This window comes from Struthio camelus, chromosome 1 (genome assembly GCF_040807025.1).
Source record: "Struthio camelus isolate bStrCam1 chromosome 1, bStrCam1.hap1, whole genome shotgun sequence".
NCBI lineage: Eukaryota > Metazoa > Chordata > Aves > Struthioniformes > Struthionidae > Struthio > Struthio camelus.
This window is the reverse complement of record NC_090942.1, coordinates 68,119,979-68,133,583: the sequence shown is the minus strand read 5'-3', so window position 1 is coordinate 68,133,583 and position 13,605 is coordinate 68,119,979. Positions and strand designations below refer to the sequence as shown.

The window sequence follows — 13,605 nt, the reverse complement described above, 5'->3', positions numbered from 1 at the left end:
CTGTATTATTCATATAATTCAGATACATATGTCTTATTATATTTTAAAAGTTATGAACACTGCTTAATCCAGAGATCCTGATAAAAAAAGGAAAACAAAAAGCGCTGGTGTTTCTGCAGCACTTCGAACACGAAGAGATGTACTGTTACAAAAAAGCAATGAATAATGTTGTCAGAAGCATACTGTTGTTATACCTCCTACAGGCAATGGAATAGGAAGAGCATTTTCTGGTTAAAAATTTCCAGAACCAACTCTGAAGCTTGCCAGAACATAGACCTGTTTCTCCAAATTTTTCACAATTTTCCTATTTTTCAACGAACAGTCTATCAATATATAAAAGATTTTAAAAAGTGAAATAAAAAGAATTCTCAGCCTCCAGTCAAGTTAATGGCAGCAGTTTTCAGATCCTCAGAAAAGCAGACCAATAGACTATAATCTACTATACTATATTACACTATACTATACTATTATATTATATTTTGTCCATTCATGCCCACTGGGCTTCTCATGTATTCAGAATATGCCTAAATTTGACTTGTGTGCGTTGCTACAACTGGTCCTAAATTCTCACCAACTCCCCCTGAAAACCTGGACATATTTTATGATACTTCCACATTGCCTATTAAATTGCTGTTATATTGCCTATCCATGATACTGTTTCTCTTGTTCTTAGTTTTACATTGCCAAAGGTTTACGAGTTGCAGCTATACATTTTTTAAGCTCATGTCAAAAAGTTTATTTTCCCTTTAGTTCAAGTGTATTGTGCCATTACAGGAAGTTCTCTAAAACTGAGGTACATTAAGTTAGGTAGATATTTCTGCTCTCTACAGAGAAACAGAATATAGAAAATACACAGAAAAATCTCAGAGAACCTTAACATTCTCTAGAAACTGCACTATTGACTTTGATTTTATAAAGAAGATACGCATGGCCATACAAAATGTCCTTATAATTTATAACTAATTGGTTTTTTTTTTTTAATCTTACTTCATTGGCTTATGAGCTATGTCTCAGACTAAATTAATAGCTGCTTTTCTTCTCAAGTGACATAGAGGGTCCACAGAGCTGGCTATCCCCAAGCATATAAGGTTTCCACCGAGGACAATACCGTGCTGCTCAGCTCCTCTTCTGCTCTTTCACCTGCATGGTGTGATGCAGCAGAGACCACAACACACCAGACCCTTCCAATTACAAATGCTCCTTCAGGTGGAACCTAAATTAGTGGCCTAATTTGCCTCCTTTTTTTTTTCAACAGGACTTAAAGAAAATGTTTTTCTGAGGCTTTCCTTCTCCTCCACCCCCTACAAATGGGTTTTTCTTCCTGCTAATCAATATATAATTATTTACTCTGAAATCCTATATATAGACTTCATCTTCTCATTGAAAAATTATTGGGTACAAAACATGTCTGTCTGTATTTTTCAGATTTAGCTGATGTTACTGCTATAATTAGGAACACCATTCAAGCCTCGAGGCTCAGTTGAGCCGAACTTTTCACGGGAACATCCCTTGAAAACTGGTCTCAAGGACAAAAAAATTATGCAAAGTAGCCTATTTAACTTGAGCAAATTGACTAGATGCCTTCTCAGCCTTCCAAGCAACATGCTCCTCCGCAAGGAAGGAACTATGCAGAGAATTACGTCTGACGACGTTGCAGAAAACTGTGGAATCAAACTGTCACATTGCTGTAAGCATTGACATGTGTGGATCATAGCAGTACGCTTAAAGTGATAACAATGTTATTGCATCATAACCATAGCGTTTCCTCTCATCTTGAGAGCCAGCCCAGAGCTGCCACAGGAGAAATTAAAAGAATAGAAATCCAAATATTGAAGCCAGATTCTGATAATGTTTTCTATAATTGCATTTAAACCTTCATGTTATATTCACCATAATTATCTGAAACCAAGTTGCTGCTATTTTACATTTCAATTATCAGAAGTTAAACATATGCTTCAGCGTGCGTGCGTGCATGCATGTGTGGCACAGGGCATTCACATTCGCTTGGTAGACTGAGAAGCATCACAGGGTTTGTGATCATTGTGTTGCCAAACAAGCAAAGCACATACTTAACTTGAAGTGCACAGGAAATTCAACTGACATCAATCTAATTTTAAACATGCTTAGGTACCTATCTAGTTAGTTTTTTAGATTTCTTTAGACATTTTTAAAGTATACTGGATAGCTAGTAAGTGGTTTGTTAAGCTCAGTTTAATCTTTGTTCCAGCAGCTCACTGTTAAGTACAGGATTCCATAGACAGAGCTTAGTTAATTGTATCCAGCACTTTTTATGGGAATCTGATGGTTGTCAAGAAGTTTTCCAAACTGGAAGAGAACGCTGGTAGTGATGTGTTGCGTCTTGATGAGGGAGGGAAGTTGAAATGTTTTATTTTATTTTTTTCTAAATCATCTGTTAGTTTCATCGCTTCCTCTTCTTGTCATCCTCCAAACAGTCCATTGTCCTTGTGGGACATCACCTGTACGTTGTTTCAGTGACGCTACTTCTTTTTAGTATCCTAGGCTAACTGCTTCCCTTTCTCATCAGACAGCTGCGCAATAGGCAGTGTGCAGCGCACGGATGAAGCGTTGCACAAAGGAAAAGATGTCGTGAACTCATTATCTAGAGAGCTATGTAACAATGAACTGTTTGTGATGCTGATGGAATAACATATGAAATAAATTAAGTGGAACTGACTTTGTCATTTTGCCTGTGATAATAGAGAGTTTAAAAGCAATGTTTTAAAAAATTACAAAGTTGATTGAAATTATTATACATTCATTTTCTACCTCCTACGTTAATAAGAGTTGTGACAGTGATTTCTAAATAGATAATACAGAACAGTCAGCTACCACACATGCTTAAAAAGTATGTGATTTGAAAATTTGTTACTTCGTTGCATAGTCATGAGGCCTATTACTTGCACATTTAATTTCCTTTAAACACTTTTAGCCCAGTGAATGGTTATAATTACTAAATGAAAATACTGAAGACTGAATCATTGTTATTGCTATTTAGATATTAAGGCAGGTATAAATGATAGTGAATGTGTTTTTTAAAAAGCAAAACCTGTTTTATTTATTCTGCTGGGCTTCAACTAATTTGAAAATTGAAATGAATTTACAGCTTACAACAAATGACAGAAAGGCAGTCCCGAAAGCAGAAATCGCATTTCTCCTTGTATTGTGTTTAAAAAAGGACTATGATTGAAAGTATGCTGTAGTCGTCAGCATACGTCAGCATGATCCACAATCAATATTATATGCTTTTTTATTTAAAAACAAACGAACCTTTAGAAAAACTGAGATAAGAAATTTTGAAATTAAGTAGAGGTTCTAGAGGATCTCCAGTGTTGTGTCAACCTTTACTATTTTATCTCATGCTACTGGCAATAGCCCTTGCTAATAAGCTGTTTTACTTGTGTTGATTTTAAGACATTTCCATAAATATTTTTTAAAGCGCCATGATAAATACAGCTCTAACTCTGCAGATATGTAGAACTGGGTATATGGCTTGATCCATCCCCCAAATCGTTACACAGTGTTTCCTGATTCAAGTCCTAAATTTCGTATCTTTAAAGTTACTTGTTAAAACAAACAAAATAGTGGAAAAGATGGAGCAGAAGTCATAGTACAGCTTCAGTCGCTACAACTGCCAAGCCAGAGCGAGGATTAGACCTTCCGAGTGTGCTACCACTGCCATGTTTCCCTCACACAGCCCTTTCCCTCAGCAGCCTGACCTCTGGCAGAGAAACTCTGACAGTAGCTTGTAACAAGCTTGTCATGATTTATTAGTCAGTAACATCTCAAACGATTCATCCGTTTGCTAATGCACACATATCTAAGCCCTAACAAATTTGTAAACATAAAGCTATATGGTTATAGTGCACCACCCCACTGAGTAGGTACTTTCTATGTTACCGTGGGCTTCGTTTACCTGTGTGGTGTTTACAGAAGCAGTTAAGACAAACTGAAATAGGTCATTCTCGTAACACCGTAAGGATACCCTTTCAGTAGGATGTGTAGCATTGTTATCACAAAAATCCCAGAATAGTTGAGGTTGGAAGACGCTTCGGGAGATCGTCTAATCTAACCCTGCTCAAAGCAGGGTCGCATAGAGCAGGCTGCCCAGGATCACGTCCAGTCAGATTTTGAACATCTCCGAGGATGGAGACCACAACCTCGCTGGGCAACCTGTAGTAGTGTTCAATCACCCTCACAGTAAAAATGTTTCTTGTTACGTTCAGATAGAATTTCCTGTTTCAGTTTGTGCCATTGCTTCTTGTCCTGTCATTGGCACCACTGAGAAGAGCCTGGCTCTATCTTCTTTGCAGTCTCCTATCAGATGTTTATACACGTTGATGAGATCCCCTCTGAGCCATTTCTTCTCCAGGCTAAACAATCCCAGCTCTCTCAGCCTTTCTTCATATGACAGTCACTCTAGTCCCTTAGTTATCTTTCTGGTCTTTGCTGGACTCACTCCAGTAGCTCCATGTCTCTCTTGTACTGGGGAGCCTAGCGCTGGACCCAGCACTCCAGATGTGGCCTCACCAGTGCTGAGCAGAGGAGAAGGATCACCTCCCTCACCCTGCCGGCAAGACTCTGCCATGAGGCCACTGGCCTTTGCCACGAGGGCACACTGCTGGCTCTTGGTCAACTTGTGTCCATCACGATCCCTAAGTCCTTTTCTGCAAAGCTGCTCTCCAGCCAGTTAGCTGCTCGTGCATGAGATTAATCCTTCCCAGCTGCAGGATTCTGCACTTCCCGTTGCTGAGCTCTGTGAGCTCAACATAATATATTATATGTCAGCCCATTTCTCCAGCCCATCGAGGTCCCTCTGAACGGCAGCACAACTATTTGGTGTGTCAGCCACTCCTCCCTGTTTTATATTGTCTGCAAACTTGCTGAGGGGGTACCCTGCCCTATTATCCAGGTCATTAATGGAGATGTTCAACAGTATTGGAGCCAGTATCAATCCCCAGGGAACACCACTAGTGACTGGCCTCCAGCTGGACTTTGTGCCACTGATCACAACCCTCTGAGCCCAACAGTTGGGCCAGCTTTCAGTCCACCTTACTGTCTGCTTATCTAGCCGATACTTCATCGGCTTGTCTTTGAGGATGTTATGGGAGACTGTGTCAAAAGCCTTACTAAAGTCAAAATAACAACATCCACTGCTCTCTCCTCATTCACCAAGCCAGTCATCTCAACTTAAGAGGCTGCCAGGTCCATTAAGCGTGCTTTCCCCTTCGTAAATTTGCACTGTCTACTCCTGACGGCCTTCTTGTCCTTCGTATGTCTAGAAATGGTTTCCAGGATTATTTACTCCATCACCTCCCAGGGATCGAGGTAAGGCTGACCGATCCGTAGTTACCCAGCTCCTCCTTCTTGCCCTTGAAGATAGGAGTGACATTTGCTTTCCTCCAGTCCTCAGGAACCTCTCCCAGTCATCCTTGCAGTGGCATCAGCCAACTCCGTCAGCACTCATGAGCGCATCCTGTCAGCTCCCATGAACTTGTATGTGCTGAGTTTGCTTAAATGTTCCCTAACTCTGTTACATTTCTAGATACATTATCCTAACCCTCGAATAACCCATGCTCTCAGATAACTTGCACAGACCCAAAAGTAAGTGCAATCAAGGGAAGGAAAAGGCAGTTGGAAGTTGGGAGGAAGCGGGTGAAGCCACTCAGAAGTTAGTAGGGCCTCTGGGTAAACTCTCCTACAATGTATGCATGCGTATAACTTATGCTACTGCTGCTGTATTGCAACAGTGGGTCTTGCCCGCATAAATACTGATTTACTATCTGTAAATTTCACTTGTACATTTACAGCCGCTTTAAAGCCGATTTATATTGTCAATACAGGGTGTTGTGATGTTAGTGGAAACAGAAGTCAGACTGTTGGGTCTTTCTGAAACGTTCAGATAGCTAGATATGTTCACATACTCTAAAATGAGGGGGAAATTTGAAACAGAAATGAGTAATTTCCACTTTGTTCCAGTTTAGACAAAAGCAGAGGTGAGAGCATAATTTTGAACTCGCTTTTAGCAAAGTTTGACCAAAAACTTGGCTGCAACTAGACAAACCACTCTAAACAAGGAGGCAGGCAATAAGTTACACAGTTTAAAATCACAACTCCATTCTCATTTCAGAATATAGGGCTGGGAGGGAATTCCTGGGTCACTGAGTCGGGTCCCCTGCTGTCACAGGCAACCAGCATACATAATCCCACATAAAAACACTGACCTTTTATTTTGGCCAACTCACACATACATAATCTCCAAGTTATAAAATAAAGAGAAAACTACCTATAGCTCACGGTTTGCAGATATCACTGCTTTAACCTAACTCTTACCCAAGGGATATAGGAAACAATAAAGAACTTGCATGTAAGGGACAGACCTGGCTTTCCTGATTTTATATCTGAAAATTAAGCCTTATCTAACTATACAGCAGACTACCAGAATCATCTTCCCCACCTTCCAAACTCCGCTGCAGAAATTTCACCTCCAAAACTTCTCCCTTGCCCCTCAAAGCCTGCAGAAGTCTGAATCATACTTTTGTGCACAGGTATTAAAATCATTCTTGTTTGGTTTCTTAGGGATTTTCCCTGCAGGTAAAAAGGGGTCTGATCAGTCTACATAGGACACTGCTGCCAGAAATTCCCCACAAGGAAGAGAATATGGGAGGCCGGAGATCTCCGCAGCTTTACTCCAGCTGATCTCAGCTTGGCTGCGTAACTTCTCCAGAGGCCCATGCTGTCGCCACGCAGTCGTTCTGCGGCTCATGAGCTTTCCCTATAAGCCTCAGAGCCACACGTAATGTAGCACAGAGCAATATTCACACAGGCACAACAATACCCGTGGGTTAGTTTGCATAAAAGATCAGAGGCGACACGGTGGGGATGGGCTCTTTACTCATCCGCCTTCAAAACAGGAGAAAGTGCCTGCCTAGCAAACAGCCTGTGTCACACAGAAAGCCCATAATACCAGTGAGGCCAAACTGCTACTTCCTGTCTGCTGACAGAGAAATCTTTTGCCTTCCAAAAGCAAAAGTGACAACCGACGGCGACTGTATGTTAACACTACTGAAAATGTGTTAAAGACCGTGTATTTCTCAGCTCTCCTTTTGTTCCCCCTCACATTTCTCTCCATATTCTCCCAGAGCTTTCCTAAAAGGCACATTTTTCTACATCTGCAGCAGTAAACTGCATTATATTACTGCCATCTCTTATATTTAGAAAACTCATCTTCCTCACACCAAGAAACCCTCCTCTCCCACTTCTTCCCTAAGAGCCTCTTCTGCTCAGTCTTCCCTTATCGAAATCCATTTGCTGCCTGTTCTTCTTTCTCCATTCGATCCTTATCTTACACGCTCAACTTGTATCAGGACTCTCCTCTACCCTCAAAGGTGTAAAGCACAGCAACAACATTATGATTATCACTCATACATCAAAAGCGTGCCTGAAACTCAGCCATTGGGACGGACACAAGTGACGGAAACACTCATAGAGACAGAGAAAAAACAAGACTGAAAAGGACAAAAGAAGCAAGGATTAGACTAAGAAAATGATGTTATTTAATGGAGCTAGTGTACAACATGATTAATTTTTATTTGGTTTCTCTTACTAGGTTTCTCGACCTCTGTTTATGACTACTTTAAATTTTAAGTATTAGCAACTATGTAATTTTTGAACATTAAAAATTACAGAAAAAGGAACAAAGAGGTTCCTAAATTCCTGATTTATTTCATTCCAGCATAAAGGAGAACAATAATCGTGATGCCTCTTCAGGATGTAAAGCCGCATGTTAACTACAGTAGCTCTCCATGCTACAACAGCTTCAGGAACAACTGTACGCCGTACAATGCCTGCCCTGCTTCTGCCCCTGGAGCTAGATCAGCAGGAGCCCATGGATAGGCTGCGTGACCGTCTGGGCATGTACGGCACTGCTTCTCCTGCACCGCCGCAGGCAGGCTGAAGCGCACACACTTAAAACACGCTCCACTGGATATGGCCTGTCCACGCTAATACATTTGCTCCCTGCACGGCAGGCAACATTGTTTCGCGCTGCGCAGCAGTACCTCCTGTTTCTCTCTCCAGTGCAGTTCTTTGGTACAGGGAGCTCGGTCATTCTGAAATATAAAAGGAGGCTGCATTCACCGCGCGTTATTTACATTGACCTAATCAGCTCCCTGTGAGCTAGCCCTCTGCCACCTTCACGAGGTTGCCTTTCTGTAAAGAACTCTGTCAGCAGTTTGCTCTGGTTCCTCTCAAAGTGGTCTTGCCATTAGAGCAATCCCTGCTAGAAGGCATTAATAACACGTCTGTGATATTTCATTTGGACTCAGTCCATTCCATTTTTCTAATTACTTTAACAGGGTTTCTGCAGTGTGTGGAAGACCTGCTCATTCTATATCAAAACTCTGTTGTAATTACTACCATGTTACTGCTGTTCAAGTGTAACCTTCAGCCCTAATTAAGGTGATACTAATAAGCAGCAGTACACAGCTGTGAAATCTCATCAGAGTGGAACAAAAGTTGGTGATTCTTCTAGTTATGGCATGTCTGAGAATCAGCTACAAGATTCACATCTAACTTGCATCTGCTCTCAGATGAAAGAACAGAGCTTCTTTCGACTCTATTGAAATGGTCCACATCCTTGAACAGGATTCGGCCCTTAATACTTAATGGCCTCTACAGGAGATACATGCCATGCATGCCTCCTCCATGTCCAACATTTTTGCTCTGTGAAGATTAAAAAAAAACCACACACACACACACAGAAGGTATCGGTTGCTCAGAGGAATGAGTGCCAGAGTCTCTTGATCTAGCAGCAAAGCAGCCCACCTACTGATTTACCTCCTGATGCATATTCTCCCTAAGGCAGAGTTGAAAAAAGACTGTAGGTGGGTATAAGATCTGTTTCTCTCACTGTTACAGAAAGTGTGGAAGAGGCCATGGTCCCCAGTCAGCCCCCTTTCAAGCAGAAGGAGGACCCACCAATCACGTCTTGGGGGCAAATGAATGTTGAGAGCCCAAATACGCCAGGTCAACCTGTGTCATCAGGGAGCAATTACTTCTTTGATCTCAGAAGGCAAGTTGTTCAGCAGCATGAGTTGCACCATTGCCAAGTGCTACAGCATCATGCTACCTGACAGTTTAAATATTTGAGAACAGGTCTGGCAGTGGGGGAGGCACATCTAGCATCTCTATTCCAGCTTCTAAGAAAGCTTTCCTCTGATTTTCCTCTGCATCTACCAGCTTGCAGTGGTGCTGGGATTGTGGCTTATTTTACTGTGGAGGACAGCCACACGGGATCCAGCTCTTACAAACTTGCAGGGCAACCACATACCGAGAATAAAAGTACCTGGTGCAAGTACTACCATGAACACAGCTATAGCTCTAACATCACTGCAGAGCGCTCCAGCAGCAGTGGGAAAAGGCAGGAATGAACATCAGCCTCTTCCCTTGCTAAAAGGCCCTACTGGAAGCAATTCCTCTCCACCTCTTTATACTCTCCACCCACTTTTAGTGGCCAAATCTTGAGCTAGTGCCATCTGTCTTGGAATCAATCAGTAACACTGATTTACACTGACTGACAAAACCTTCTGTAGTTTTCAGACTGGACTCCCTATGGCCTGGGTGTTCTCTCACTGATCCGCAGATAGGACACTGGGGCATTTTCAACTTGGCCATGAGATGGGACCATAAGGGCATACCGAAATGACCACCTAAGGGGTCCTTTAGCCAGCTCCACCTTGCAGTACAATTTAGACACTTTCAAAGTACCGTCTGCTGAGGAAGCAGGCATGGGGATTTTTCAAGATAGCTTTGACTGATGCCATATAGATGTTTTTAAAATGCACCTGACAGTTGGATTTCAGGTTCTCAAAATGTTCCCAAGACAGGATTTTTGGCGTATTTCCTAAAATGGCCCCTTTCAGATAACTGTGCCTAAACCGAGATGGCTATAAATAAAGCCAAGCTTTACCAGGAGACATGCATGCTGTAGGTCTCTACCTTTAGACACATTAATATCATCCTTAGTTCCTTTGCTGTGCAGCCTAAAGATGTTCATCGTAATCCCTTTTCCCTTAGGATATTGCAAACTTTCACTATATGACTTTTTGAGGGAGGCAAATAGAAGAACTTGCCCCAAAACATTGAGATCTAGCTATGAACATGTGTGTGAACCCCAACTTAGAAATGGATTTTCACCTAGCTGCAAGCACTATCCTCTTCTTATTAGTACACTTGTTTCATGGATGCTCAATGGCTTCTTTGTGCTAGCTCTGTACTGCCTGCTGTCCCACCTTCACATTCTTTCACTACTAAAGAGGCTCTACTACCATCTTCAAAACAAGGAGAGGCTATGTGTACTCAGCACCCATCAGGTGTACTCAGCACCTTCTTTAAGGAAAGCAAATTTTAAGATATTGAATCAAATATACTAGCTTTTGCATTTAATTTGGAAACCTATAGAACGTGCACATTACAAATAATTTCACTCAGAACCACGCTGTATTTTAAAGCACAGAGACCACAGAAAATGCAATTCAAATCAGAACACGTGGGAGGATTTTCAGGACTCTGCTTCAACCAGAAATCTAATTGAAGTGCTGGTAGTCTGAGACCTTAAGTACCTAGTATCAGCAAGGAGGTGAATTTTATGGCTGTTTTACAACCTGAAAATAAGCGTTTATGTGAAAACTCTTGAGAGGTCCTTAATGAAAATGTTGCTACCAGGCACTGCTATAATAATACTAATGTTTCTGTGTTCTTAGTTTTGACCTCCCCTCCTTGTTAGATTAAAGGCACCAAGGGAGAAGGTTTGCTACAGTACAGAAATTTTGGATGACAACTCTCAAAAATAATGGAGTTGTTATTATTTTATAATAATGCCTCCGGTCCCTCCAATTTCAGAAAAATAAAAGTCTTCTGTATTTCTACCTTTCATCTAGGATCTCGTACACCTCAAGAGTTTGATTGCAGCGAGGGAAGAAGGAGTGCTGGAGTGCCCCCAGCCTCTTGAACAGCTCGCTTATGGGCAAGTGGCAATCAGTGAACTGTTCAGGGGAAGGAAGAGGCCTCTCCAACTTGTGCCCTGTAAAGGGTAACAGCCTGGCAAAGGTACCAGCCCGGCAAAGGTACCAGCCCTAGAACAATCACGCAGGTGGCTGGGGGAACAAATATGAGGGGAGAACTTAAGTCAAAAGAAGAGGGAATCATTGTGTCTGGCAGGGTACCACAGGGCGGGAAGGGCATGAGGAACATCACTTGGGGAGTTTCATCACCGATCGAGTCACTTAATTCCCTGCCACACAATTCCCCGATTGTCACCAAACTTTACACCACCTGTCCTACAGACTGGGAGCATTGCTGCTTTTCTCCCCTTTTCTCTCCCCTTTCTCCCCTTTTTATATTCTAACTCTTAATACGTACAGGAGGGCTGAAAGACAGCACGCAATGCCAGGCCAGCCAGAGCACGCTCTGGAAGGCCCTGCAGCTCTCGGGTCTGATCACCACTGTGCTAAACACCTGTACACAGATTAGTCAGAGGATACAGCACAGAGCCTGACTGAACAGTCAGTGTCTCATGGAGTCCAGATTCATACTGGCTAAGTGGGATCAGCCCTTGACCTGCGCGGGGCACTGTTCAAACTCAAAATGCTTTCTGCTCCCTCTTCACCTCCTTTCTGGAGGCACGGAGCCATGATGATGCCCACAAGGAAAGCCACAACGGACCATCATTAAGACAGAATACAAACAAATAATTAAACTAAAACCTGAGCAGTCACTTTATTCTGCCAACAGGAGGTCAAATCTCTGAGGCAACAAAGAAGCATTACCTGTAGCCCTGAAGCTGTTGTCAGACCTTCTTAATAGCAGCAGCCAGAGGTGCATGGGTAACTATGCCAATGTTATGTATTGCCACAGTCAAGCCTTCACAGCTGAGCTCCCCAGGCTCTCACATCTGGTTATACAAGTGCTCTTAAACTCCCCTGTGGCTAAAGAGACTCCAGAGGCTGCCTCCTGGCCTTACTCCTTGCATACCCAGAATACCTTCTGGCCCCCCCTTCTCAGAAATGGAGCTTCACTTTCCATGGGTCCCACAGACAGTGTCTCCCCACCCCATCCTCTCCAGAGCGGAAGCATCACGCAGTGGCTGTTCTCCATAGGCAAGAGGTAACTGAAACAGATTAAGTGCTCTGCTGAGACACGCTGATCCAAGAGCTGCCTGTACCTACATGACATTCTACCTCTCTTTCTCCCCTCTTTAGGGTTTGGCACGTTACCTTTCCAGCACTCACTCTAGCATACTTTTCTTAATCTGGTCAGCAAGAAAGCGTTACTAACAGCAAAGGTTGGCTTTCTATAATTCCCAGCCCCACCTGTCAGTTGATTTTCCTGGTTGTCTTCAAACCACCATCAGGTGGTTAAAGCCCCACAATCATATGATGGTACTTGGTTACAAGCCCAGGTTTTGCCCGGGCAAAAGTATGTTTATTTCTCTGTTCAGCAGCACTTCATTGAGATGGAGAGTAATTAAACAGTCAGATCCAAAAACATATTTCAACATCCAAACCAGGAAGGACACAAAGATACTCACGGCCAAGACCGTAAGCCGAACACGACTCCCAGCAGTCAGAGACGGTCAGTCTAGCAGGCCCTTCGGCAACACGCGATGTCCTACGGGCAAAGTCTGCCTGCCGCAACCTGCGGCCCCTTCGCCACCGTGGCGAAGCTCTCCCGCCTGCAGGCGTTTCTCCTCCTCTGCGACTCTGCTGTGGCCGAGAGGAGCGCTGCACCTGGTGCGTCCGCCCAGGCAACACCCAGCGGTGCCCACCGGCCCCATTTTACCCACCAGAGTCACTCCTAAGGGCAACAGGACTGATTTTCCAACGCAGGTCATTCGCAGTCCCTGCTCTCTCACACCCCGTTGCTCATTCTGTCTCTTTGGGAGGAGAAAAGATGGAGCTAAGAAGGGGGTGGTTTGTTCTCATTTTTTATGAGTCGGAAGCGGAGCCTGCTGGCCATGCGAGCGGAATATAGAGTGCTGAATATTAATAGGTGACTCAGCTTTTGCCAAAGCCTGAAGAGCAAGTGAGTCATGACCTAGAAAGAACAATTAGGAGGTTGTTCCTGCCTGTGGATTTCAGCAGGATGTTTCCCAAATACACCATCGCTGTCGTTTGGGAAGGGATGATTATGCAGAGAAACCCGACGCACGCCCTTGTTCTCACCAGGTCATCCCCATCAGTTGGTGCAGGAACGTTTTGCCAAAAAACAAAACAAAACAAAACAAACAAAAAAAAACCCCAAAACACAAAGTTTCAAACCGCCGATTTCCGCTTTTCATAGAGAACTCCCCGGGCCTGGCTGGCTGCAAGGCGCCGGCAGCGCCCCCTGGCGGTCGGGCCGGGCCCGGCTCCGTCCCCATGGCAACGCCCGGCCCGGCCCGGCCGCCGCTCGCCTCGGCGCCCGGCCGGGCCCCCCTCGCCGGGCCGCGCCGCAGCCCTGCGGGCCAGACGCACCTCGGAGCGGCCGGGCCGGGCCCCCGTCCCACGGAAGCCCCCAGAAGCCGTGAGCTTCCAGACCCCCACGTCA

The 13,605-nt window shown here is 43.8% G+C and overlaps 1 protein-coding gene across 1 annotated transcript in view; it reads right to left on the bottom strand.

Moving 5' to 3' along the window:
- CAPRIN2 (caprin family member 2) overlaps positions 1-12,850 on the bottom strand; it is a 69,071-nt gene extending 56,221 nt beyond the window's left edge. Inside the window, exon 1 of the mRNA XM_068946516.1 lies at positions 12,608-12,850. The gene's annotated coding sequence lies outside the window, so the exon portion shown is untranslated. The remainder of the gene's footprint in view (positions 1-12,607) is intronic.
- Positions 12,851-13,605: the final 755 nt, after the last annotated feature.